Genomic DNA, 27,689 nt, shown 5'->3' with positions numbered 1-27,689 from the left:
CTGACAGAGGGGCCCGGCAGCACCTCCGGGCCCTGGTGGGCCACAACTCCACATCAACTAGCAGGCAGCTCCCAAAGGCAACTCCCTCTTGGGAGAATGTGGGACGCCCCCATGGGGACAACTGGAGAGACTGTCAAGGCTCTGTCAGCACTGCCCAACCTCCCTCAGGCCCAGCTCTGGCCCCTTCCCACCACTTGCTGGACACCCTGGCGGGCCCAAGTGTGCCCCAGACCTGTTGCAGGGCAGTGAAGAAGGCGTCTGAGCTCAGATCCCAACACTACTTACCACAAGACAATCTTGGCCAAGTTATGTGACCTCTCTGTGCCTCAGTTTCATCATCTGTAAAATGGGGGTGATAATCAGACTACCTTAAAGGGTAGGAATTAAAGGAGCCAAGATAATGAAAAGTTAGAACAAATATTCCCTGGCCTGTCGTAATTGTTCACTCAATGCCACCTCTCAGTACTATTACTTGTAATAATTCATGGGAATCCCATCTCTTTTGCCCAGCAGCCTCGCAAGCAGGGCTACCATTAAGGGCAGTCTGGGGGCCTCAAGGAAGCACTGGATTGAGAGTCCTGAGTCCACAACTCTCATTTCAATGACCCATGACCCCAGAGGGTAGGGGCTTCCTCACTTCTGACCTGTTTCCCCTTCTGTCAGGTAGCTCCCTTCAGCTCCCAGCACGTCTGGGGCTCCGCAAATATCCACCGGATGTCCTTGTCCTCCTGGCTGTGGCCCTGTGCAGGCAGGACCCCTTTCCTGCTTGCTGATGTATCCCAGGCATGGAGTCCGCTCCAGCCACGGTCGGAGGAATGGGTGTGTTTTCTGCGGGTGTGATGTTACTGTGGCGCTGCTGTCCAGCCACACTGCGGAATTCTCTGGTGTGGCAGGCCCCTCACCAAGGGCCTTATGTTCCTCATCCTGTTTAGTCTTTAAAACCCTTCTGAAGTTCCTCTTATTTCTGGGATAAAGACAGAAATCTGTGATATGGTCCAAAATGTTCCATCCCCTCCTGTCCATTCCCCACACTCTTCCACTCGTCATTTGGGCCTCCTTTCAATCCCTTGAGAATTATTAAACTCTTCCCAGCCTCAGGGCCTTTGCACGTGTCATTCCCTTTGCCAGCAATACCAGTTTTACCTAGAAAGCTCCAGCTCAGCCTGCAGACCCCAGCCCGGTCATCACCCCCTTGGGGAAACCTTCTGTGATTCCCCTTTCTCCTCCCACCAGAGACAGCTGGGTCCTCCTACGGAATGTGCCAATGGCCTCTGCCCCTTCATCTCATGCCCCTGTATAAACTGACATTGGTTTGTGTGTTCATTTCATTTCACATCTGTCTTTAAACCCTCTCGAGAGGAGACACCATGGGCTTTTCTGCTCACTACTGTATCCTCAGCACCTAGCACAGAACCTAGCAAATACTAGGTGTTGATGGATATTTGTTGAACAAACGAGCAGGCACAGAGGCTGGAAGCATGCCTATCTTACAAATAAGGAGCCTGAGGCCAGAGAGACTAAGGGACTTGCCCAAAGCCACACAGCCCATCCTGGGGAAACAGCACTGGCACTAATCCATCCGGTTCCAGCTCCCGAGCTCTTGGTGCCCACCCCCACTCCCTTGCCACCTTTGGCTGCAATGGAGGACTGAAGCTGGGGAGCCCCTTCGCCTCCCAGAGCAGGGGGCTGGAGTGCCAGGGCAAGGCTTCTGTTCCTCTGAGAGCCCTGGCTGCCTGGAATCCATGTAAAGGGTGAGCCCACGCCCCACTGCCCCTCTGTGATTATTCCATTAAGATCTGAGTTCTAATTCTGGCTCTAGCTATGTACTTGTCACCTCCACTCTCCAGACCTCAGTTTCCTCCTCAGTAAAATAGGGGTGACACTCTCCACACAGCAGGTTAAGTGTGGCCCATAGAATGTGCATTACACACAGGAGAGTGCTCAGCAGAGACAGCTGATGCTGCCCTATGGCTTCCACCCCACCCAGATGACACGTGGACAGCTGGGGTGGCCACACTTTATTCCCTAACTTCTCACTGGTTGCAGTCCCAGCAGTGTCCGGCAGTCAGTCAGTCAGCTTGCAGCTTTCTCAGGTGTCACTCCTTCTTCTCCTGTCTGCTCTGGGAACGCCCTTGCTCCACTGGGTCCTTCCAGCCTCCTCAGCAGGAGCACATCCAGACAGAGGACCGGCTACATGGCAGACAGCGAGTGGTCTGAATGCCCTGTCCTGTGTGCCACACAGCTGTGCACCCCTGAGCAAGTCACTCACCCTCTGAGTTGGGGACTAATAACACCAAATTCTTCTGGGCAGTGGTGAGGAGTAAATGACAACTCATGTGTTAAGTGCCTGGCGCATAGTAGGTGCTCAGCAAATGTCAGGTTCCCTTCCCTCTTCTCCTGACACCCCTGGATTCCTCCTCCCCATTCCCTGATTCCTCTTTCCTCCTCTACGGGTTCCTTTAGGGAGTCAGCCTTCCGGCAGGAGTAAAAAGACACACAGCTGTTAACTAGGGAGCCCAGCACAGTGCCTCACATTTGGTGAGAGCTGCCTTTATATTTGCCGACTAAATAATCCAAAGGAATGCATTAGTAATGATGAAATGCCAGGCTGTAGAGGGAGCAGTTAGGGACAGGGACTCCTCCCTGGATGTTTCACTCACCTCAAGTCCAACCCTGGACTCAGGCCTTCTGGTCCCAGTTGAGACATCTCTGGACTTGGGTATCTGAGTGAAGTTAGGGTCTCTCTTTCCCCTGCCCACGCTGGGCATGCAGAGGGAGCCCTGTTCATTGACAGGCTCAGGAAATAGTGACTCTTAAGCCAGGACCTCCAGGCAAGTGCAAAGAAAAGTTCCAGAGCCACAGAGAGATACAAATACTGGTTTAAAACCACCAAGGGAATTGCTTTTTTATTCAACAACCTACCCTCATCAGTTCAATCAATTTTTTGAGGTTCTGTGCCCCGTACTGGTGATACAACAGGCAAATGAGACCCATGCCTATCCCCAGGGAATCCCCCAGCCTGATGTATAAGGCAGATGAACATAAAAAGCTTAACTGTAAGAATCTCTTTTAGGGAGGAGGGATGATGGAAGGGAAATCAGTGAAGGCTTCGTGGAGGAGGAGTTGCTGGCTCTGAGTCTTGAAGGATGAGTAGGCGTGCTCCAGGCAGAGAGGGAGGCATCCCTAGCAGAGTGGATGGTGCACGCAAAGAAACAGGCATGGAGATGCAAGGGCGTGTTTGAGGAACAAAGAAGGCTTGGTGTAGGGAAAGCGACAGAGGACAATGGGAGGGGTCTAGAATAGCCACCTGGGCCTCATGAGCCGTGGTAAGAAATTTGGGTTTTATGCTGAGGACACAGGGGAGCCCAAGAAGGGTTTAGAGGAACTGAGAAAGCTCTGTAAGGTGCAGAGTGTGAGTAAACAGGAGGAGGATGCAGGAGAAGAGGAGGGGACTGAGGTGAGGAGTCAGGGTTGATGGATGGGAGAGGGCAGTATGTATGTGTGCCTATTACCAAGATAGCGTTAACCCAAAGGGGTAGCGTAGATGAGACCATGTTTCCCATCACTGAAAAAGGCAACCTCCCCCAGGAAGTTCTCCCAGAGTAGCTCTTGATTCCCCAGGCTCTGTGTTCTCTCAGGAGAGAAAGTGCCAGCTCCCTAATTTGGGTTCTATTCCTGGCATCTGGCCTCTGGCCTCTCAGGGGGGTGACAAGGTCAATCATCACAACATACCTGCCCCACCCAGCTAGAAGGCTAGGGTAGGCCCTACAGGCTGAGGATTTCTGACCTGTGCACTGCTTTTGAGCCCCAGTTCCCCTAATCATTCTATGACCTTGGGCAACATTGTTTCACCTGTCTGTGCCTCAGTTTCCTCATCTGTAAAATGAGTATAAAAATAGGATCTACCTCCCAGGATGTTGTGAAGCTCACACCATCTGAGACACGGTAGGATGTCAATGTGAATAGTGGCTGGAGTTGGTCAGCAGTCAGGCCTGCACCCTCCTTTTTGAGGGAGCAAGAACCACAGGGGTGGGGGGTGAGGAGCCAGGAATTAGGGCCTGAATTCAAGTCTCAGCAGAGCTGCCTGGGCCCTAGAGACCAGCCCTGGCCAGGTGGTATAGGAGGACCATCACTCCCCAGTGGGATGAGGGGCTGGAATAAACCCACCCCCAACATTTCCCAGGAGCCATCCGGAGAACCCTACCCCTACCCCACCATGTTTCTTCTATTAATAACAACTTCCCTTTTCCTCTAGCTTGCAACCCTGCCAAATAGATATTATTGTCCCCATTTTAACTGGGATTCAGGGAGATCGAGTCATTTGCCCAAGGTCACACAGCTGGTAAATGAAGGAGCTGGGATTTGAATCCAGGTCTGTCTGGCCACAAAGACCCAGCCCAAGATCAGATTGGCTAAGGGAGTTTTGGAGCTTGGTGGGAGTGAGGAGGGGCCCCCAGGTGGTAGAGGGGAGACTAGGGAAAAGCTAGGACATGTGGCCCGCAGACATACATTCTGTGACCCCTCGAGGTCATGGGCCTAGAAGAGCCTGAGACATGTGCCTTCCATTTGGGTAACTTCAGGCAGGGGCAGAGGAAGAGTCTAGAGCTCAAGTGGGCCAGATCTGGGTTCTAGTCTTGGCTGTCGTCCTCACTGGCTCTATGATTCCTAAGTAAGTCACTCTAGGCCTCAATTTTCTCTTCTGTAAAATGGGAAGAAGCCCAGTTTCTCTGAGGGTGACTTATAGAGGTCAGACAAGGCAGGGATGTGAGCAGCCTTTGCAAATAGATTCTTGTCCCTGAGGGGCCCTACCAGCATTTCTTTGTAACAACGGCTGACTCAAGAGCTACCCCAAGACCCCGGCCCCAGTGTCAGAAGACTGAGCTGGGCAAGGTGAGGGCAGGGGTAGCCCTCAATCTGCTTTCCCTCCATAGGGGAATGGATGGAGAGCCCCTAGCTTACAGAGAAGACACAGCTGTCCTCTGAGTGCATCTGATTCTGCCTCCGTCAGAACTGTGTGGCCCTACCTCATCTGGCTCCCTTGTGCAGACTGGGCCAAGCCGCCACCCCCATCCCTAGGCAGACTGATCCTCTCCACGCCCCACACTCCCCTGCTCTAGGACGTGTTCCAAGGGAGAAAACAGTCTGGCCAACTAAACTCCATTTGAAAATCAAACTAGGCTGGCTCTCCCCTCACTCCTGCCCTATTTCTCATGCCTCCCCCAACCCTGACCCTTGCTCCATGTCCGCCATAAGCCAAATCATGCTGGAGGCAGAAGCTATCAGTAATCCTCCTGGCCAGCCTCCTGCCTCTCTCCCCCTCTTCTCTGTGGGTAGCCCTGGCCTGTCGTTTCAAATCTTCCCGGAGTTGCAACACCAGTGCCATTGTTTGTCTGATTTCACAACACCTCTGCCTATCTAGTGCCCCCTGCCTCCCTGTAAGGACAGGCCAGATGCCCCAGGTATATCTGCTGCCGGAAAGGGAGGCACAGGGGGAAGGGCAAGGGACCAATGTCTGTGACCAAATTCTGCCCTCAAGGATGACCTTGGGAGAGCCATCCTTTTCTTGGAGCCTCAGTTTACTCAACTGTAAAATAGGAGAATTGCAAAGGAGTCCTTGAAGGTCCTTCTAGTGCTGGCGGTTGATGAATCAAAATCACACAGCAGGGGATTCATTCAAGCTTTTACTACAGTATTTACCACATGCTGGGAGCAGGGACTCTGTAGACAGCTAATGTGGTCATAGCCCAATGAGAGAGACAGATATGTAGACCATCACAATATGGTGTGGTCAGAGGTAGGACAGAGGCATGAAGAAATTCTCTTGGTGGAATCAGAAAGGATTGTCTGAGAAAAAGGCACTTGAGTTGGACCCTGGAGATTGAATAGAAGTTCATGGGCCTAGCATAAGGAAGAACTTTCAAACTATGCTATTCAACATTTGGGCTTCCTCAGAAGTTAGTGGGTATCCCGTAATTAGGGTGTGGATGCAGAAGTACACAAGGCCTGGAATGCCAAGGAGATGGAAGCTTAGCCAGGTGCCAGTTCTATCTAGTATTGGATTCTGGGAACAAACCAAAATCCATGAGCTTCTGAGAATTTGGTGTCTGTTGGTACAGACCCAACCCACTGCAAACAGGGGCCAGTGAGCAGGCAGGACTCAGGACTTCCAAGTGGGTGAGTGTGAGGGGCCCCTGCCAGCCCACACCATGCTGACCTTCACACGTGAAGAGCCTGGGTTTGGAGTCTGTCTTGGGTCTCAGGTTTGGCTTACCCCTTCCTAGCTGAGGGACTTTTTCCTGGCCACCCCATGCCTCTGAGCCACACACAGCTGCCTCATCTGTAACCTGGGTCTCAGCAGCCACTCCAGCAGTTGTTTTGAGGCTCGAGTGATTTACTGTTTTGCAGGGGGTCTTTGCAAACTGTATACTGTGTTGGACTTGGGAGGGATGATTCTTGTTGGAATGGTGGTTCCTAACCAGCCCCTGGAGGAGCTGTCTGTTTTCTGTTCCGCGAAGGTGTTGCCCCCAGTAGTGTTACTTTAATAATGGCAGGACGTAGGACACAGACCCATTTGCTCAAACCACACGCGAGCTGCAGTGGGCCTTTCACCCTCTTTGCCCACCCTCACACCCCAGCCATCTCAGAACACTTTCACTTGGTCCCATGTTGGGGGGCAGAGGCTACTTCTAGGTCTTGGAGAAGAGGGGATTCCTGGCCTGAGCCAGCCCTGGAATGGGGGCTGACTTAGAAGTCTGCCTAGAGGGGTGCCAGTGGAATCCCCCCATCTTCATTCCAAGAAGGGTGCTATGTGGGAGTTCCCTGTCCTGGGCTGTTGGTGGGGGACAAGAGTTTTTCCAAAAGGCGTCCTGGGCAGCTCTGCTATCCCAGGCAAGTACCTGCTTTGCCTGCCCCGGTGAAACCCGGGCCACCAGGGCTCAGCATGCTTAGTTCCTCAGCATCCTCCTGCACTGAGACCACCCTGCCTGGCCCTCTGGTGGGGCTTGGGGTGGGGAGCGGTGAAGAGTAAAGGGTTATCAGTGTGGTCCTGCTGGGGGGCCCTGCTGCTGGTGCTCACAGCTCCCTGCTTCCCACGGCCCCTCTGCCCAGCCGGGTTCTGATTTTGGTGCAGTGCAGACTTTCAGCTTAACGAGACAAATTGATATTCTGTGCCAGCTCAGGGATGGAGCAGCAGCTCGGGACACTCTGGCAGGCAGCTCAGAAGTGGGCAGGGGGTGGGGGCAGGGGAAGGAGGCAGCTTCCATCTGGAGCAGCCTCCTAGGGCAACTCCCAATGCTGCACCCCCATGCACCCCCTACACACTGACAGGTACCTTGAGACACTGGTCCTGAAGGTCCTTCAACCTTCAGTGCCCTCTTCACAAACAGAGCACCCCCTCCTGGAGGGGGCAAGGCAGTGGAGTGGGAGGCTTCTGAATCTAAGAGAAGCCCCTTCACCCACTCTGACCTCCTCACCTTGCTCCTAGGGCTGTCCTCTTGCCATTCTGAATTTAAAGGGGCAGCAGGTCTGGCAGAGATGAGACAGGAAGATGTGGGCAGCTGATGGGAGATTCTATTTCTACAGACTCCTCTTTGGGGGGTCCCTGGAGCGCTCTGGACATCATCTGTCCCCCAATATGATCAGTCCCCCAACTCATCGCAGATGACCCCGCAGATTATGTAGATGTACAAGACATATGCAGACATCCCTGCCAGGGGCACCTGTCCGGAGAGAAGCCACCCCTGGAAGGGGTCATCTGCCAGGCCCACAGCCCCCGCAGGTGGGGGTGCATACCAGCCAGCAGCCAGGGACTGGGTTGCAGGGGTCACTTTTAGATGGCAGCAGGGATCTCACTGCAGGCTCTGCAACCACAGACGTGGTTTAGTCTGTGTTAAGACCACTCCAACCCCCATGTGACCTTTGCCCCCCAGGTATGGGGGTGCCCTGACTAAAAAGAAGGAGGGGCAGATCCCCTTCCCAGCCACAGGAGGCCCCCAGAAAGAAGGGGAGGACTGTGACCCATGTGAGCAAACTCCTCCCCTCTCTGCTATCACCACCGCACCCCTTCCACCACTGGAGGGACCCCTCCCCTCCTGCTCTGCCCCATCCCTTCCCTCACCATGCCCTTGACATTCCCTCCTACTTCGAGGGAGCCGGCAGGTTCCTGGGACTCTGCCAGCTTTATTTAGTTCCTCATGATCCCACGGGAGGAATTAAAACCGCAAACACCACCACGGTGGTTCCGTCCACGCAACAACCCCCACCCCCCCTCCTCTCCTCCCGTCCCCCCACAGAACAAGCCCGCGCCGGGCCCTCCCCCGTCCTCCCGCCCCCTCCCCCAGCCTGCGCGCAGCGGCAGGGGTGGCCTCTGCCTCCCCCGAGATCGCGCTTTGCCGGTGCGATGCTCTCCTAGAAGCCAGCGCGCGCCTCCGCCCCCGGCCCCCCCACCTGCTCGGGCAGGATGGTACAGTCTGCAGAGGGACCGGGCACGCTGGCTGGGCTCAGCCGCGGCACCAGCTGCCGCACCGCGATTCTGGGGCTGCCCGCCTGTAAACCATGCCGGATTTGTGCTGATTTTCGTAGCCAAGTAAGTACCGGCATCCCCCAGCATGAGAAAATAAAAAATAAAAAGCTCCCCACTCCACTCTCCCCTTCCTCCCTCACCCATTTTATTTTGTTTCATTTCATTTGCTTTTTCTCAGTGCTGATGGTGGTGGTGGCGGCGGCAGCAGTGTTGGGGGGGGGGGTACGAGCTGGGCTTGTTTATCTGTGTTTATCTGGCAGCAGCTGAGGCTGCATTGGGAGTTGCTGCTGAGGGAGACACTAGTGTGAGGGTCTGTGTATTGAGGGAGAGGTCTGGGGTGCTGGGGACATTGGCAGGGGGGGCTCGGACAGGCGGATGCCTGGGGTCTCAGGTAGATTCCAGCAGCCTCTAGACAGCAAATGCCCCAGTGGATATTACGCAAGGGCCGGCAAGCTGGTGGTGGGGAAGAGGTGGAGGGCAAGCTCCTCTTCCCTCTGAGCTGCTGGCCTCGGGAAACGCAAAGGACCAAAGGTGCCCTGCCTGCCCCAGCCAGGGTCCCAGGAAAGAAGCAGCGGGAGGCCCCCCACAGAGGGTCCCCTTGGTGGGGTAGGCTGCTGTGTACTGGGACCTACCAGATCAGGCAAGCCAGCCTGGGTGTGTGGTGGCAGGAACCAGGTCCCTGAGATGGCCAGGATGGGGCAGGAGTAGGGTGGACAGGCCATTTTGCAGCAGTCATGCTGGGTGGTGGAGTTGGCACTTTCTGCCTGGAAGCCCAGTTCCTAGGCTGGCCTGGGTGGCCTCTGGCAGAGCACCTGGGCTCCTCCCTGCTCCCTGCAGGGTCAGAATTGGGAAAGCCAGCAGGGGGCCTCTGGACTCCCCAAGGGTGGGCTGTAGGCAGCCACTCTTTGCTAGCCAGCTGGCCATTCCATACCACCTCTGCCCTCTGCTCACCCAGGTTGTGTAGGGAGGGGTCTCTCCACTGGCCTGCCTCTGTCAGGCAAGGTCCCCAGGAGTCTCGGGGTCCCCAGGCAGAGGCCCAGCCTGGCTCGACCTTCAGAAGGGTAAGTGAACAGGCAAGCTCAGCCAGCAGAGGGTCGTGGTGTGACGTTGCATACCCCTGACCCAGTGCAGAAGGGGCTCCCCTCCTCACCTGTACTGCTCTCTGAATCTCTGGGAAGAGGCAGAGCTGATGTTTGGGGCATTTCCAGGAGTGGAGGATGACATCCGGAGAAATTCTCTCTTGACGTGTGCAGTAGGAGGGGGCTTGGAGTGCAGACTGCCAGGGCTTCCTCCTGTTAACTTCCTTGAAGGGGTAGTGACAGGTTTGGGGCTGTGGCCCTGGGAGAACACTGCAGGGGGTGTGGGGGGCCAGGAAAGATAGTGATTGCCCATATTATTTAGCCACCTTCATAGGCCCAGTCCCATTCTCATCAGGCACTATGCACACCTACAGATTTGCACAGATGCACATATACAAATAGAGTGCCCACTGTAATGCACTGTATGTTCCAATCATAGACACTCACACAGAGTCCCCATATAGTACACTGTATGTTCCAATCATAGACACTCACACAGAGTCCCCATATAGTACACTGTATGTTCCAATCATAGAAACTCACATGGAGTCTTCATGCCCACAGATACACCCCACCACATGGGAATACAGCTCACATCTCTAAATACCACCTGCTCATCTGCAAAATACAGTGTGCACACGAATGCAGCGTGCATGCACACACACACCATTGAATAAAGCATGCTCACATATGCATGTAACACTAACATAGGAATGCAGTGGGCTGCACATGGGCAATCGGCCTGCACATAGTGCCCTACAGCAGCCACCAATGTGGCATGTGCCCCTGCGAGGGCTGGCCCTGGTGTGAAAGCAACAAACACACACATGTGGAGTCCCAAATGCCAGCTGCATGCGTGTCTGTGCATTGGCAGGCAGGTGGCATGCTGGAATGTGCCCACAGGTGAATGTAGGTTGCACACTTAGAAGACGGCCCAGGCACACAGATGAAGCGCCTCTGCGATTACTGCAGTCCCCCACCCCTCAGCCTCCAGGCATCTCGTGGAATTGAAGGTGCCTCTGGGCACTGGAGAGAGACTTGTCCCTCTGGGCACTGCCTGTGAGGACAGAAGGACAGTGGCCGCTAACTGGAGGCTGCAGCCCCGCACAAGCCTCCACATTCTGGACTGGAGGATCAGCCCACATTCCCAGGGAGCTGTGATTGGGTTCAGCAAGGCCATCTTGGGTTATTGATGTTCTGCAGGGAAAGCTGCCCAGTCTTGGAAAGGAGACAGGAGGGGGCGGGCACAGCTGCTTCCCATGGCCCAGACCACCAGGACCCCACGGGCCCCCTTCTTTGGCAACAGAAAACCGGCTCACTGGTGTGGGATCTCTGAGAGATGGGGCCCCGGATGCCTCCAGCATTCTCCAAAGTCCTCTCCAGACAGAAGGTCAGAAAAGCTGCCTGTGGCTTATGCTGTTGAAAGACTGAAATGCTGGGCCGCTCCCTCTGTTCTCCCACTGCTCCCTCTGCCTTTCTCCCTACCCAGCACAAGTATGGGTCAGGGGATTTGGGTAGCTGGTAACCCAGCAAGCATCCACTGAGCGAATTGCTCTGCACGCATCGCTACCATGGGGCCTCGCGTAGCCTTGTTATTCCCATGCCACAGTTGAAGAAGCAGCACAGAGAAATGAAGACACTTACCCAAGGTCACACAGCTGGAACATGGCAGAGATGGAAGCCAGGCCATTGGGCTTCCTGCCTACCCTCTTAGACCCTTCCTCCCCCTCCTGTGTGAGTCCAGTTCCAATTTAGGGTGCCAAAATCTTGGGAACCAACAGGCCAAAAACGTGTGGGGGTTTTTTGTTGATGATGTTGTTTTTGGGTGAAGATCCAAGAAAGGATCTAGAGGGTCTCCTGTAGATAAAGGCAGAGCCCTCCCCAGGCAGGTGTCGCCCTGTCCTAGGCAGCCAGACAATTTCACCACGCCTTTACTTCATGGAATTGATAGCATCTGGAAAGCCAAAACAGAAGCATACACTCATGTTACCTGGCTGGGCCCATTTATTTGAGAGAGATTGGAGAGAAGCTGAGGTCCAGCCAGGTCCGAGGTCACACTGCTTTCTGGAGAGCAGGGAATCTTGCTAACCTCTCAGGTCCCAGGCAAGAAGCAGCAGCTGCCTCTTTAGGCCCCTCATTTTCCCCAGATGATGGACTCCCAGTTAAAAGGATGAGCACGCAGGCCCAGCCTCTACTCCTGACTAGCTCTGTGACCTTGAGCAAGTGACTTTGTCTCTCTGCACCTCAGTCTTTTCATCTGTGACCAGGGCATGCCTGTCCTGCCCTGCCTCAGCCCACAGCTGTCTGAGAGCTTTGGGCACTGTAGAAGGCTGTGCACAGAGGTGTGATTGGCACCAGGACCTGGGGCCAGAGCAGGTGAGCACCTTGCTTCTGCAGTTGGCCAAGGTCAGGAGGGGAAGCATGGAAGGAAACCCTAGGTGGGTGGACCTCAGGCATTAGACATCAGAATCACCTGGTGAGGGGCAGGCTTCTGCCCCCTCCCCCCACTGATTCAGGAGATCCGAGGGCTGCTGCATTGTCACAGCTGCCCCAGCGTTCGTATTTCCATAGCTCTGTACCCAGGGAGCCAAGGTGATTGAGAGTGGGCTTGGGGAGCTCATAGGTTTTTAGGGTGACCTGGGCTTCATGCTCTTCCCCAATTCCTGCCACATCTGGGGAAACTGAGGTTGCCTGGCAAGTTGGTGGCAGAATGAGACTGAAACCCGGGTCCCAGCCCTCCAGTCCTCTGTCCCACCCCGAGGCCCTGGCTTCACCCTGCACAGCGAACTCAGGCTCTTCTGAGGGCGAGTCAACCTTCAAATCCCTAGTGAGACTGTGTTCTCAGCAGCATGGCTGGGAGGGTGCGCCAGAGAGACCCCCCAGGCCTTCTGGTGAGTCCTGGTGGAGCTTCGCCCAGCCCTGCGACTGTGGGGCGACGGCTCCTCTTCTGTAACCTTCATCTTCCCTTTCCTAGAAGGGGGGGATTGAAAACAGGGATGTGGGGAAGATTTTAAATGTATGTGAAGCAGCTGGCACATAGTAGGTGCAGGTCAGGGTAGGGGGGCTGGGGGACCCTGAGGAATGAGATGTGGCCCCTGTTGGCCTCCCTTAGTGGAGCTGTGTGGTGTGCGGGTGCTGGGCGCTACGCGCACACATGTGGCGGGGCGGGCACCGGGAGTGCACAGGCTTCCTCCCGGAGCCCCTCCCAGCATGCTCAGCGCAGTGTGGGGGGCAGGGCTGCGTCTCCTGCCCTCTCCAAGGCCAGAGCAGTGAACCTGCAGAACTCATTTCTGCCTTCCAGTGGGAGCCTCAAGCAAGAAGATAGGGTGAATGTTCCCCCAGACAGAGTCCGTTGGATGTTAATAAGAGCTGGCTGTCGATGGAGGAGATGGCAAAGGCCTGGCATTCATGGTGGTAGGGTGGAGCCTCAGTTTACCCATCTGTAAAATGGGTGATCATAGTACCCACCTCTCAGGCTATTGGCAGGGGCAAGTGGGAGAAGTAATGGACAAAAAGTGCTGAGCTCAGGGTGTGGCCTGTATTTATGACTCAGTGACTGGAAGTTGTCAAAATTGAGAATCAGAAGGTATGAGTCCAATAGCTACCTCTGCCTCTTACGGGTGCCCTGGATCAGTCCCTTTGCCTCTTCAAGCCTTGGTTTTGATCTGTAAAATGGAAGTATGCCACCCAGGCTGCCCACTCCATAGGGCCACTCTATGGCAACGATAAGCAGGGGACACTTTCAGCAGCCACTCCTGAGAACCTGCTGGATGTGCTGAGGGTTTCGCCGTGGTCTCCGGTCGGGAGCCCTGCTGTGGATGGAGGGAGTGTTGTTGAGATCTCAGAAGCATCGTGCACAATCCAGGAAACCTCTGAAGGGTCCGAGTGGAGGACCAGACGGCTGGCCTGATGGAGGTGGGTGGGGATGGGCACCAGGGCTGGCATTCCTGAGGTAATAAAAGTCCCCAGATATGGTCTGAAGGTCCAGGTGGTGAGTGACCTTGGGCGAGCCGTGTCAGCCCCTGGTCTCATGATTTCCCTTGAAAGAGGGTCAGTGATCCTGCCCACCTTGTGCCTTCGGTGAGGCAGGTTCCCCTGCCAGCTGGCTCTGGGGTGAAGGGACCGAGACAATGCAAGTCTGCAGTGATAGTTACAGCCATTGTGTTTGTTTCGTGTGGTTGCCATAACAAATTACTACAAACTGGGTGGCTTAAAACAAGAGAACTCGATTCTCTCACAGTTCTGGAGGCTGGAAGTCTGGACTCAAGGTATTGGCAAGACTGGTTCCTTCGGGAGGCCCTGAAGGAGAGTCCATTCCTGCCTCCCCCCGCTTCTGCTGGTGGCCAGCAACCCTTGGCATTACTTGGCTTATAGCTGCATCACTTCAGTCTCTGCTTCCATCCTCACATCACCGTCTTCTCTGCATCCTCTCTTTTTTATAAGGACATCAGTCATTGGATATAGAGCCCACCCTAAATCCAGGATGATTTAATTTTGAGATCTTTAACTAAATACATCTACAAAACCCCTATTTCCAAATAAGGGCACCTATTGAGGTTCCAAGTGGACCTGAATTTGAGGGGAGACACTATTAAACCCATTACAGTCACTAATATTTATTCAGTGTTTGCTGATAGTAAGTCCTTTGCACAGTGTCTCATTTCTTCCTCACTATCACCCATTTTACAGATAAAGAAACCAAGGCTCAGGGAAGTTAAGAACATGCTCAAGTCACACAGCAAGTGAGGGGCAGAGCTGGGATTTGAACCCAGTTCTCTCCTTTCCATCTTTTTGGAGCTGCCTGGGGGCTGCCCATAGCCAGGAACCCACAGGCAGGAACTCTGGCAAGCCCTGTGCTGACCCAGGGTGACCCAGAGAGAAGAGCTGCAGGTGGGCAGGCGAGCTTGGAATTGTGAGGGGGGCTACACAGCAGAAGGTCAAGAGATCACAGTCCTTTAAGTCCATCACTCATTCTTTGTGAACCTGTGTCCTCACCTGGAGAACAGGGACAGCAACACCAAACTTGTGGAGTAATTGCCAAGTTCTGAAATGTTACTCATAATAGTCATTACTAAGAGCTAAAATGTATCCATCCTCAGGCACTTTGCAAGCATTTTCTCATTTAAAGTGTGGGCAGGTAATCACTTACTCCAAGACACATCCTAATGAGTGACCCTACCATTAAATAGTGTGTTGTTGAACTAGTGACTTAACCTCAGTTTACTTCTCCATAAAATGGGGGTGACATTAGTACCCGCCTTCCTAGTTGTTCTGAGAGGCAAATGGGATTTACGTAAAGTGCCTGGCCTGGGGTTATGGTCCAGTTAAAGGTTCAGAGGGTGTTTTCTCATTTGTAAAATTGGGGTAATGATAGTATTATTATTATTATACTACTGTTTATTGTGTGAGGATTTGGAGGAAGCACTTGGCTCAAGGCTTGTCCAGAGATCACTGTTAAAGTGGCCTCCTCTTGTGCCATCAGAAATTTAATCGTATTTAAATCCCAGTGCCAGTGTTTATTATTGTGTGACCTTAAGCCAGTAGCTTGGCCTCTCATGGCTTGGCATCCTGACCTGTAAAGTGGGGCTGAGAAAACCTGCCTCACAAGATAGTGTGCGTGGTGTGATGGATGGAAACCTGTCACAAGTGGCGCCCCGGTCATACCAGACATTTGAAATATGTCAAGCTTCTGTCCTGCTTCTGGGGAAAGGCCCCCAGAGGGCTTTCTTAAATATGCTCTCAGAACAGGTCGTCCTAGTCCAAGGGGAAGGATTCCGTTTCTGCAGAGACGCGGAGAAGCTGTGCTGTCGTGGAGCATGGGGTGGGAAGAGCCTGTGGGAGGACCCTGTGAATGGGGAGCCTGTATGGGGTCGAAGAGCTACACAGCTTTGAAGGAAGGAAGCAGGTCTCTCTTGGGCTCCCGTACCCACCTGAGAGCACTTTTCTTTAAAGTGGTGGCATTCTCGCCTGGCTGGTGTGGCTCAGTGGTTGAGTATCAACCCATGCACCAAGAGGTCCCCAGTTCGATTCCTGGTCAGGGCACATGCCCAGGTTGTGAGCCAAATCCCCAGTGCAGGGCATGCAAGAGGTGGTCAATCGATGTTTCTCTCTCTCTCTCTCCTTCTCCCTTCCTTTCTCTCTAAAATCAATAAAGGGGGGGGGGGACCTTTTTAATAAAAATAACGTGGTAGCATTCTCCATGCTGGCTTGGGCTGCTCCACTGGGCCATGTCTGGCCGCCCCAGGGACCACTTTGCAGGGACCATGGGGAGCATCGTCCAGAGGAGCTTTTCCAGTCTGGCTCCCTCACACCCCTGCCTCGCTGGGCTGGCTCAGGACTGGTGCAGGGAGCTGAGTTGTCAGTTTTCTGTTGAGGCTTTGGAGGGTTGGGGCATCCTTGGGAAGCTGTTTGGGGCTATCCTCGAGCCTGCCTGAGGTTCTGTGCTAGGTGAGGGCCACGAGCTCATTCAGAGCAAGGGGTGCTGGGCTCTAGCTGCCTGAGTCTTCTCTGCATTCTAGTCTGTGCCTGTGGGCAGGGCACACAGCGCACATGGTCTGACCTAGCAGTGATGCAGCCTGGTGGTTCTAGACCAAGTCTGGGCCCAGTCTGCCCAGCGCTGGCCAACTATGCGTCCTTCACCTTCAAGCCTCGGTTCCCTCAGCTGCTAAATGGGGACAGTAATAGTGCCTGCCCTGTGGGGTTGCTGTGATTAAAGCTGAATTGTGCGGATTCCCAGATGCATGTTTTGATTTCTCTGAAACAGGGGTGCCTGTTACAACAGGTGGCAAGTCACGGTATGCCTTTGTCTTAAAGCTATATAAAGTAGTGATGCATCTTACAATGGATGCATCTCCGATTCAGTGAAATATGGTAAATAAGAGAAAACTTGTAAAAGATTTAGAACAGGGACACGCCAGTCTCCCATCTGTCTCCCATGCTCAGTCACAGTGGGACCTCAGGTATTTCTGTGCACCTCACAGGAGCCTCCGTGTCCTCTTCTGAAACAATGGGCATGAGAGGTGTTATGGAGAAGCCAGCATGTTTATCTGTGAATCACATGCCCAGCAAAGTGCCTGTAGGCAGTAGGTGCTTAATAATGAGCAGCTCCAAACAAACAGCAAAGACGGTAGTGCAGGGATGGTAGCACCGACTCTGGGAGTCCAGTTTCTGCTGCACCACTTCCTTGCTGTGTGACTTTGTACAAGTTTCTTAAATTCTCTGTGCCTTAGTTCTACCATCTGTAAAATACAGATAACAAAAGTATCCAATGCATAGGATTGCTATGGGAATTAAATGAAATTAAAATGCTGAGGGCAGTGCTTGGCAAAAGTATAGGCAATTATTATTTGAGGGACTTCTAATTAGTCTCTTCTAGTTCAATAAATGGTAGCTAAAATAGACGCTAGGCTCGATAAAATCATAACAGTCCAGACCACACTGATTTTACAGGTGGGGCAGCTGCGGCCCAGGATGCATGTTGGCTTCCCACAGTCACACAGCTCCTCTCCCCAGAGCTAGAGCGCGGCTCCGATGTCCAGGCACCGGCATGACGTTGCCTCCTTGCCCGTGTTGGTGTGGGGCGCTGTGATTCTTGTGGAGAAGGGGCTTCTTGCCAGGGGAAGGATGGTTTCTAGAAGAAGCTGCAGCCAGATACAGCATCCGCTGGGTTAGTGCTCTCGTCAGAAGTGGTTTCCTTCCTCCTCCGTGTCTACTCACCACAGTACAGGGAAGGGGCTGAGCTGGGCTGTGCCCAAGGTCAGCAGAGCTGCCAACCACCGTGTCAGCCTACCAGCCAGCACTGCCTGGCTTCCAAGTGCCTTCTCAGGGGCTGCTGCGGAGCTGACACAGCAAAACTCCCTCCTGGAGAGAGCAAAAGCCCCGACTGGCCAGCTGGTCCAGCCACCAGGCAGCGCCAGGGCCACAAAAATGGATTGGGGAGCAGAGACCTGGGTGTGGCCTGGCCTTGACAGACACTGGCGGTGACCTTGGACCTGTCACAGTCCCCCTTGGACACTTGTTTCCCATCTTTGAAACAAGGACTTTGGGGCCAGATGGGCCTCCAGACACTTTAAATGTCTAAGATTCAGTTACTCTGGCAGTACCGATCGTCAAAGTCACGGGGAAGGGACATGGTTAGAGGTAGGAGCTCATGGCTCTGCGTGTACTCATCTGCATGGATCTTAGGTGGGGGTCCCTAGGAGCAAGCCTGACCCAGCGGCAGCTGCTGTTCATCCCAGGGTGGTTCTTCAGAGCAGGAGGCAGATGGAAGGTATCCAGCCCCGCAGCTGGGGTACAGGCACTGCAGGCTGGCGAGGGGTACCCAGACGGGGCAGGACAGTGTCCACGCTGTCGTATGTATGTGCAGTGCAGAGGTTGCTAGACCTAGTCTTTTCCTAGCAACCATCCAAAGGCAGGAGATTGAGAGCTCTTTAGGCCACTCTAAATTTATCAACTTGCATGACTCACTTCAGATTAAAATGCGGCCCTTCTCCCCATCTCACCCCCAGCAAATTTTGGATTTCTAAACTCAGAGGATCTTGAAGAGGGGAGAGAATGTAAATCAATAAAACCAATACTGGCTGAGTACTTGGTGTGTGCCGGCCGTGTGCCAGGCTCCTCTCCAACCCAGAGATGAATCAGCTCCAGAAACAGCTCTGACTGGGGAGCCCAGGCAGCCCCAGGACAAGGTGGCAGCTGGTAGCAGACACCCAGCGGGGGGTGTAATTTCCATGACCAAGACTTGGCCTCATCAGCCACATCTTTGGATATCATAAGGCCTCAGTTTCTTCATCTATAAAATGGGGCCAGCATAGGGAGGAGTCTGTGGCCTTAGCTACCCCTATGCTCAGGCAATGGTAATAGAACTAAGTGTGGCTGGGCATTGGGGTCCAAGACTGTTTCTGGGTGTTTCTCTGCCCTCTCAGAGACCTGAATCTGCTCCAGTGGCCTCATGGAAATGAAATTCCAACAGCTTCCCTTGCCCTGGGACCTCCAAAAGCTTCTCTAGGGATTGTCTCTGAACTCCAGAGTCAAATCTCTACAATGGGACTGCAGCAGCTAAACATGAATGCAAATGCTGGGTTGGAAAAGGACCAACAGCCTTTTCCACAATCTCCCCTGAGCCTCACTACAGCCTGCAAGGCAACCTGCAATGATAACAGCTGTTGTTAACCAGGCACTTTCCATGCTAGGCTCTCCTTCACCCGTTTACAGAGGAGAGTGGTCTCCGAGAAGATCTGGGCTCATGGGGAGACTGAGGCCCAGAGCGGAGTTGCCCAAGGTTGCCAAGGGAGAGTCCAGAAGCCCAGGCCTCTGTGGTATTGACTGTCACCCCAAAATGCTCACATACCACCCAGCTCTCCAGGAGAAGGCACAAGGCCTTGGGCCAGACCTCAAGCCAAGAGCAGGGCCATTCGTACCCAACACAACTGCCCACCGGGGCATGGGCACAAGTTCAGGATACCCTTGAGACCTGGACCCAGGAATCGACCATGTCCTTGCTCTTCATCACCAGTCCCTAAAAGACACCTGCGTAACCCTCATTCGGCTGGAGGTACACTGGGTCCACATTTTGGGGAGAGTCCACTTACATTTCTTAAGCACTCACCAGGCACTGTTGAGGGAACTATAATTCAGATCCCACCTTTGACACAGACACATTGTGTCCCTGTGGGTGAGTTATCGTCCCTTTCTGTGTCCCAGCTGCCTTACCTCTCTAGTGGGGGAAGTGACTGTAGCCATGTGGAGATTATGCAAGACGTGAGTGAAAGGCTCCGGGCGGCTCCTGCCCGATTCCTGGGCACTGCTCTGGTCGTCACCCTGAGTAGCAACCTGCGCATCTCATGTCCAGCCTGTGAAGAAGGCATTCTTATCCTCCCTTTACAGATGGGGACACAGGTCCCTCAGAGAAGTCCAGGGACTCGCCCCTGGTCCCACAGGTTAGCAGTAGAGCCATGAGTGGGAGCCTGTCAGTTCATATACTTTGAGTCATGTTCTTGGGGCCCCAGAAGGCAGCAGAGACATACTGTCAGGAGGGGGCTGTCTCTGCCGGGGAGACAGAATCCCAGAATGCAGAACTGTGAAATCACAGATGGAGGAGACAGCACAGGGTAGAAGTAAAGAGCAAACCCTACAGCCTGAGATCCTGGGCTTGATTCTAAGCTTAGCACTTCCTAGCTGTGTGACTTTGAACAGGTGACTTAACCTCTCTGTGCCTCTCAACCTCCTCACCTGCAAAAGGGAAGTAAATAATAGTACCAACTTCATAAACTTCTTGTGTGAATTAAATAATTGAATAGGTGTAAAGAACTTAGAGCAGTTTTTTGACACAGGATGCTCAATGAAGTATCAGCTGTTTACTATTATTAATCATGGAATCAGAATGAGAGGAGGAGCCAGGCCCCATCCTTCTCTCTTTCTCCCTGAATCTTGCCTTGGCCTCCTCCATGGCCCCCCATGGCCACCAGGGGGCCCTTCTCATAATGTCATCTGGCCTTCCACTCTCTGGTCAAGGCCTCCAGTGCTCCCCATGCCAAAGGGAGAAGGCCCAGATTTCTTGGCCTGCCTTCAGTACATCGGTGATGTAGCCCCTGCCTACCCTTCTATATCTTCCTCCATGACTCACCTTCCTCGCTTAATTACTTCATCCACTGAGTCGGTCAGGAATTCAGTCATTTATTATGAATTGGAGTACAGCTCCCGTTCATATGGCCCTTTTCCCACTTCTGAGCCTTTGCCCAAGCTGCGCCCAACCCCAGAACACCCTTTAGCCATCCTTCAAAGCCCCCTTACATGCCTCTCTCTTCAGGAAGCCTTCCTGCCCTCCCTTTATTGTAACCTCTCAGGCTGCAGACCCTGGACCTCTGGAGTCACGCCCCAGCTGATGAGCTTGACTTGTTTTCATTTTTGTGTTTTTCAGAGCTTTCGTTAGAATGTTTTGTTAGAATAAACTCAATGAATAAATGAAAGGATGAACTTTCTCGTTGGTCCTTCATATCCTCTCTTGTGTTCTCCCTTAGGGGCCAGATGGGTCCTCTTAACAATATAAATCTCTGCTTAAAACTCTGTAGTCCTGCCCTGGCCGGTTTGGCTCAGCGGTTAGAGCGTCCACCTGCGGTCTGGAGAGACTCGGGTTCGGTTCCCGCTAAGGGCATGTACCTCGGTTGCAGTTTGTCCCCGGCCCTGGTTGGTCGTGCGGGTGGCAGCCACTCGATGTGGCCCTTTCACATCGATGTTTCCCTCTCTCCTCTCTTCCTCTCTCTCCCTCCCACTCTGTCTATACAAAAAATGGAAAAATGTCCTCGGATGAGGATAAAAAAAAAAACTCTGTAGTCCTCACCCTGGCACACAGGATCCGGACTCCTTTTCATGGCCTGTAAGCACTTCAAGGTCTGGTCCCTCATCCACCCCTGTCCTCACTCTTCTCTTGATTTCTGGCCTCCTTTCCCTTCTGAAAACTCAGCAGCCTCTTTCCTGCCCCAGGGCCTTGGTGCACGCTGTCTCTCCATCTAGAATGCTTTTTCTCTTTCTCCTTATATGATGGGTTCCTTCTCATCGAGCTAAGTGGTATTCCCTACTAAGGCTATTTAAAAGAGCTTCTTCTGTCACGGCACTTGTTTGTTTTTTTATTCTCACCCGAGGACATTTTTTTATTTTTTGTTCACATAGAGTGGGGAGGGAGAGAAAGAGAGAGAAACATCGACGTGAAAGGGACACATCGAGTGGTTGCCACCCACACAACCCAACCAGGGCCGGGGACAAACTGCAACCGAGGTACGTGCCCTCAGCGGGAACCGAACCCGGGCCTCTCTGGACCGCAGGCTGACGCTCTAACCGCTGACCCAGACCGGCCAGGGCACGCACTTGTTTTTAATAGAATTTACCACAATTGACATTCTTTGCAGTATTTATTCCCTTGTTTGTTGTCTGTCTCCTCCCTTCTAATGAGAGCTCACTATCTCATTTGCTCTTGGAGGTAAGGGCCTAGGAGGGCGTGGCAGGTTCTATTTTGTGGGACTGGGGAGGAGGAAGCAGTGTCCTGCCTCAACATCAACTTGCCCAGGGGAGGCATGACTGTGGGAGGTTGCCCAGGAGCCCCCTGCCCATCTCACCTCCCTGGGGTGCAGGGGCGGGAGGGGGGAGAGGGGCAAGAGATGTAGCCTAACTGGGACAAATGCAGTTTCTAGTCTCTGCGTTTAGTCTAGCTGGGGAGAAGGCAGCAGACAGGCGGGTCTCTAAACTGTCTGACACCAGGTCACAGCATGGACGATGCGAGACATAGGAAAGTGGAGGAAGGTGTGGGAGGAAGAGCTCTCCGGGGTCCCATTCTCTGGGAAACTGGGCTTCGCAGCACTGTTTGTAGGGCCTGTGTGTTCGGTCTTGAACACACCTCGTTTGGGAACCAGGACTTAATAAAGGGAAATTTCTGCTGATGAAACCCCCACAGGTCTGAGCTCTGGAAAGAGCGTACCTGTCACATACCTGCCCTGCCCCACAGATCCCCAACTTCCCCCCAGCAGGGCACGGGGTGGGGGGCACTGCTGATTACTGTGTCCCCAACCCATGAGATAGCCAGAAAAGCAGCCAGGCAACAACCATTTGGAAAACCCTATTTTCCTTTTTTAAACTGCAATTTTTTTGTAATTTGAATCATAAAAATAACACATGCTTGCTGGAACAGGTGGGATGATACAGAAGGGTCTATAGTAAAATAACTATTTTCTTCTTCCCACATTTACCTCGTGTGGCTGCTGGTGATACACTGCTGTTCTGGAATGTACGTTTTCCCCACAGTTCACATCCCTAAGATCAGGATGCATGTGGGAGCTGACGACAAGTCACACTGCGCTGGAAGCGCTTCTTAGTCGTATGAAAAATCATGGTGCGACTCACGGACTTAGAGTCGAAATCTGGCCTCTTGCTGTCTCTTTCCCTTGCTCACTCTTTCACCTCCCGGCAGCTGTCAGTTCAGAGGGTTTCTGTTTCTTTTCTGTGGGATCACTTTATTCTGCCCATGACTTTATTCTGCCCCCAGGGTACCGTGGCCAGCCTGGCGGCAGGGGCTTTGATGGAGAGGCAGGAGCGGTTGGTGCACGTGACCCGCTGCCAGCTCTGCGGGTTCCCAGCTGCGGGTGCCCTCTCTGCGCCCCATTCTCTCACTAAGGCGTGCACCTGAGGCTGGCACTTCCCCCCTTCCCCCGCAACGTGGATGGTGTGGCATAACAGGACACTCATTGCCCCCTCCCCAACCAGGTAGCCCTGAGACCCAGAGGGGGGCAGGGAGTCCAAGTTCAAATAGAAAAGTTGGATGCAAAAGGTTGGCTTTAACAAGCCCCATGCAAACAAGGGCAGGAGGTAAAGTCAGAAAACAGGCTCAAAGGTCAGAAGAGAGAACAGAAGGGCAGAAAACATGAACCTGAAAAGAAACTTCCCTCAAAGCAAATAAGACATATTTTTAAAATATCAACTGAAGCAAATAGAGGCTTCTTAGTAAGGAGAAAGACACAGAAAGTCCAAGGTGACCTACCGGCCCCCTTGGCTCAGCCCCCATAGGATGAAGGCCCAGCATGCACCAGGAGGCCGGGCAGCCAGACGCACCTGCTGGCCACAGACCCCCTGAGTTCTAATCGGAAGGCTGCTGACTTAGGCACCATTCTAAGTGCTCTGTGGGACTTCTTACTACAACATCCCTCTGGCTCTTATTATCCCCACTTTACATATAAGGAAACTGAGGCTCTGCATCGTACAGTGACCTGCCCAAGGGCACCCAGCCGTGACACCAGGGTCTCATGGCCCAGCACGCTCGGTCCAGCAGGGAGATCAGTCATTGCAAAGCTGCAGGAGCACCAGGCCGGGGAGGCCCTGGCAGGCACTTTGTTGGGCCATCAAGGAACAGCCTCCAGAGGGCCTCACACGGTAGCCAGCCGAGTGGAAGGACAAATAAGAGCTGGCCAGCTGGAGGGAAGGCGGCGGGGAGGCTGCTCCGGGCAGAGGCACAGCGTGAGCAGAGCGGAGGCCACCAGCCACCCAGAGGCTCCAGCGGCGTGGGGAGTGCTCAGCTGCGAGGTGGCAGGGCCAAGCCACGGGCTGAACAGTTTGAAGCTGGGAAGTGATGTGACAAGATTGGCCGTTTGGAAGATCCTGTGGCACTAGTGAGGATAATGGCTTGGAAGGAAGAGGCTGGAGGCCCACAAGGAAGAAGCCAGACAGGCATCCCATGAGCAAGGGAAAAATGGAGGCCAGGTTCCCAAGAGAAGGGAGGCGGGCCAGCTGACAGAGCTTTGGGGCTCACAGGAGGCGTCGAGGGAGGCCATGGTGAGTCCCAGCTGATGCTGGAGTCCTTGCGGCTGTTAGAAAGGGATGGAGATGGCGAGAGGGCCAGGCAGGAGAAGGGGTGAGAGGCCAGATCAGGGGTGGCTTTGTGAGTCGCGTGTGGCGTTTGGGTTCGATCCTGACATTGACGGTCCTAGGCAGGGAGGCACATACAGCCCCGACGGCCGCTCTGTGAACGGGTATCGTCGTCTCATTCAGTCCTTGCAGCAATTCCGGGCAGTAGGTGATGAAATTCCCATTTTGCAGATAAAGAAACTGAGTTGCACACGTAGTGGGTAGCAGAGGAAGATCTGAACCCACACCGGCATGACCGTGTCTTGTGTGCTCGGTCAGTGGGCACCCACAGAAGGTTCTGGACTGGGAAATGATGTGGTGCGAGTAGGGGAGGTGCCTGAGGATTGGGTCCTGCCCATGCACCCCCATGCCCCCAGGAGCAGGGTCCTGGCTGAAGGGCCAGCCCGGGCAGCAGGCCTTCGGGCCAGAGACAGAGGCCTGTGCTCCAGCCACCTAGTGGGCCGTCAGCTGGTGCTCAGCCCGTCTCTGTGATTCTCTGTAGACCGAGCAGGAAGAAGGAGCAAGGCTCTGCCCACCCCCACCTGCGTCTCTGGAGAAAAGGTGGAGACGGGCAGAGTAAATCCGGTTTCTTTGCTGTGGTTCCCTGAGCCTCCACGAGGAGACAGGGGAGAAGCAAAGGTAGTCGGGTCCACTGGCTGGAGGTAGGAGAGGAGTCTGCCTGCCCCGGGAAGCTGTGCCAGGTGTGACTCCCACTTGCCCTTAGCAACTGCTCACAGGAGAGGGCCCAGAACATCCCCTGCCTCCTCTTCAAATCCCTTTTGCCACCCACTGCTCCCCTCCTGTGCCTTACCCAGTGCAGAGCGCGGGGATAAAGGCACTGCCATGTCACCCAGCAGCCAGTCACCTCACCACTCTGAGCCTCAGTTTCCACATCCCAGGCAGGACTTCACTGAGGACGCTGCAAGAAGCCCTCCACTCGGTGCTGGCACAGAGCACGTGCTCAGTTGAAAACGCAGACGCTGCCTCACGATGGCAGGGATGACAATGGCAACCCAGCCTCCTGAAGCCTCCTGGCCTCTTGCCCCATGCCTCCGCCCCCTCCCCAGCTGAAGCCAAACAGGACTCAAACTGAGCCCCACCCAGCGCCTTTCACAGAGGGGTCCCACTGAACCAGCTCTGCTTGGGCTGTGCTCCAGTCCAGGCCCTGTGCCCAGACCTTCTGTCTCTTCTTATCTTATCCTCATGACAATAGTACAAGGGACGCGTCCTCATCCCCGTTCCACGGCCGAGGAAACCGAGGCTCAGAGCCATGAAGGCGTCCATACAGAAAGTGAGGAGCTGGGCTCAAACCCAGGTCAACACAGAAAATCACCTCTTTTCCCAGCCTGCAGGGGATTTTTCTTGGGCTGCAGGCGGAGGCTGTATTCTGTTGAGGGTCTCTGAAGTGTCGGGGGGTTTTCCTGCATTTGGAGGCGGTTTTACAGAAAGAGAGAGGTGATGCAATGGGTCAGTGCCCTGATTCTGCTGCAGCCGGAGAGTTTGGGCTGTGGGGGCTGTTGGCAGGACAGGGTCAGAACTGGGATAAGCGAAGACCAGCCTGGCTGGTAAATGAAGACAGAGCCCAGAGTAGGGCAGCCTGGGGACCGGTGGTGAGGAATTAACCGAGGCAGAAGAGGGTGACGGCTGTGGCAGGTGGGTGTGGAGAACTCAGAATGCCAGAGACCCCCTCCCCAGAGCCAGCAGCCGTGGAATGGCTGTGGGGATGAAGGCAGGGAGATGCTGAGGGCAGCCTGAGGATCCTCACCTCGTGCAGACCCCGCCTGTCCCTTCCTCTCATGGAAAGGCAGCTGAGGAGGCTGTGTGCCCGGGAGAGCAGATGGTGGCCAGGCAGTGCGGAGGCCTGCACACCAGCCGTACCCTCCAGGACCTGCAGAGTGCTCAGGTTTTCCTCTCCCTCCCAGGAAGCCTCCGGTCCCTTTAGACACCGCTGAAGTTTCTCTGCAAATTCCTGTCCTCAGTCCACAGAACTGATCCAAAGTCAGAGCCAGCACACATTGCTAATGCTTCAGACCTTCTGGAGAATCCCTCCAACTGCCTCTTTTCACAGAGAGGAGTTGGGCTCAGAAAGGTCTAGTCCCTGCTCAAGGTCACACAGCAAACAGGTGGCAGGGAAAATAGACTCCAGGAGAGAAAGGGGTCCCCGTTCCCTTGATGCCCGGGCCTCTGGGTGCCCGGCTGTGTGCGGGGACAGATGGTGATGCTCCGGGGCCTGCTCTCTGGGCAGCTCCAGCATCTGCCTGGGCTGCAGCCGGCCACCAGCAGTCTGTTGGCATTGTTTTGGACGTGTTTTTCAGGGAGGGGTTTGGAGACCAGCCAACAGGTCTCTTCCACCACCATGGAAATTTCCAACAACGGAATTATTAAAACCTCCCGTGGCCCTTCTCCCACCCCACTTTGTTATGAAAAACAGCACCTGGGCAGCCAGGCAGGGGAAGGAGCAGTCGAGATCCCAGAATGAGACCTGCGGAGAATTCCCCGGGAGAGGCTCCCAAGTAGATGGCTAATCAGACCCAGGGGATCCCGGTGTGGAATCCAGGCCGCCTCTCAGGAAAGGATTCCAGCTGCTCTGGGCCAGGAGCCAGGGTGCCTCCCGAGCCCAGGACGTCCCCCGCCCTCAGAGCTTGGGCAGTGCTGGAAGGGTGGGCAGGACCTTGCACGTCCCGATGCTCAGTAATGTTGCTGGTCAAAGAGGTACTTAGGTTGGTTAATAGGAAGAAAAGACGAGGCAGGAAGTGAGGGAGGGTAAGATACGTTCCGTTAGGACTCATTCGTGCCTGTGACCTTGGTCATTCACTACGCGCCTGTGCTGTCCAACTTTCTGTAAAACGGAGACGGTTGTACCTACCATTCAAGGTGGGTTGAAATGAGAAATAATGCATGTGAAGTGCCTGGCTTAACAAACAGCAGTGACCTGATCACCGCCATCCTCACCCTCGAGACGGGGTAGAATAGATAAGAAGTGAGCTTGGGAGACAGCCCTGAATCTGTCCCCGAGAAACCACCATGAGCTGTGTCTCCTTTGGCAAGTGACTTCACCTCCCTGGGCCTCAGTTTCCTGGTCAATGACATGGGGATAGAAAGCAAGCACCTGTTGCCAGGTTGATTGTAGGGACCAAATAAGAGTCAGGTTTGCCTAGGAAGCACCGCCCCCTCAGTGTTGTTCTCTTGTTCTGACCAGGAGGGACAGGGCAGGGGTGGTGGCAGGCCTGGGACCGCAGAGAGAGGCCCTTCCCTGAACTAGGGCGGGAAGAGTGTTTTCGTCCAGCCTGTGGGAGAGAGAACACAGCATTCCTCCTGCTCAGCCCAGGGGCGGGGCCAGCTGAGAATGCCGCTGTGATGGACAGGCCTTCGAGGACACCTGGAGCCAGTGGAGCCTGGACCGGAGGTGCCCTGGGGATGCACCGCTCCGGGACAGTGACCACCACACTCTGGGGTTTCAGCTTCAGTGCAGCTCGAGTCCAGCCCCTGAACTTCCCGCTCTCCCTCGCCTCTCACCACCAACCTGGCCAGAACGAGCTGCCCTTGGCCCAGTCCTCACCCACTCGGGTGGGGGAAGCATGGGGTGGGCTTCTCTGGGCCCAGATGTGGCCCATGTAGGCAACAGAGGCGGAGGGCCAGTTGGTGTGAGCAGAGGAGGCAGTAAGAAGGAGGCATGCGCTGCAGAACTAGCAAGGGTTTGACTT

At 54.3% G+C, this 27,689-nt stretch overlaps 1 protein-coding gene across 1 annotated transcript in view; it reads left to right on the top strand.

The window, feature by feature from the left end:
- The first annotated feature begins 8,465 nt into the window (after positions 1-8,465).
- ATP2B2 (ATPase plasma membrane Ca2+ transporting 2) overlaps positions 8,466-27,689 on the top strand; it is a 174,497-nt gene continuing 155,273 nt past the window's right edge. Inside the window, exon 1 of the mRNA XM_036267151.1 lies at positions 8,466-8,584. The gene's annotated coding sequence lies outside the window, so the exon portion shown is untranslated. The remainder of the gene's footprint in view (positions 8,585-27,689) is intronic.

This window comes from Molossus molossus, unplaced genomic scaffold (genome assembly GCF_014108415.1).
Source record: "Molossus molossus isolate mMolMol1 unplaced genomic scaffold, mMolMol1.p scaffold_m16_p_18, whole genome shotgun sequence".
Classification (NCBI taxonomy): Eukaryota; Metazoa; Chordata; class Mammalia; order Chiroptera; family Molossidae; genus Molossus; species Molossus molossus.
This window is presented reverse-complemented; position numbering and strand designations above follow the sequence as displayed.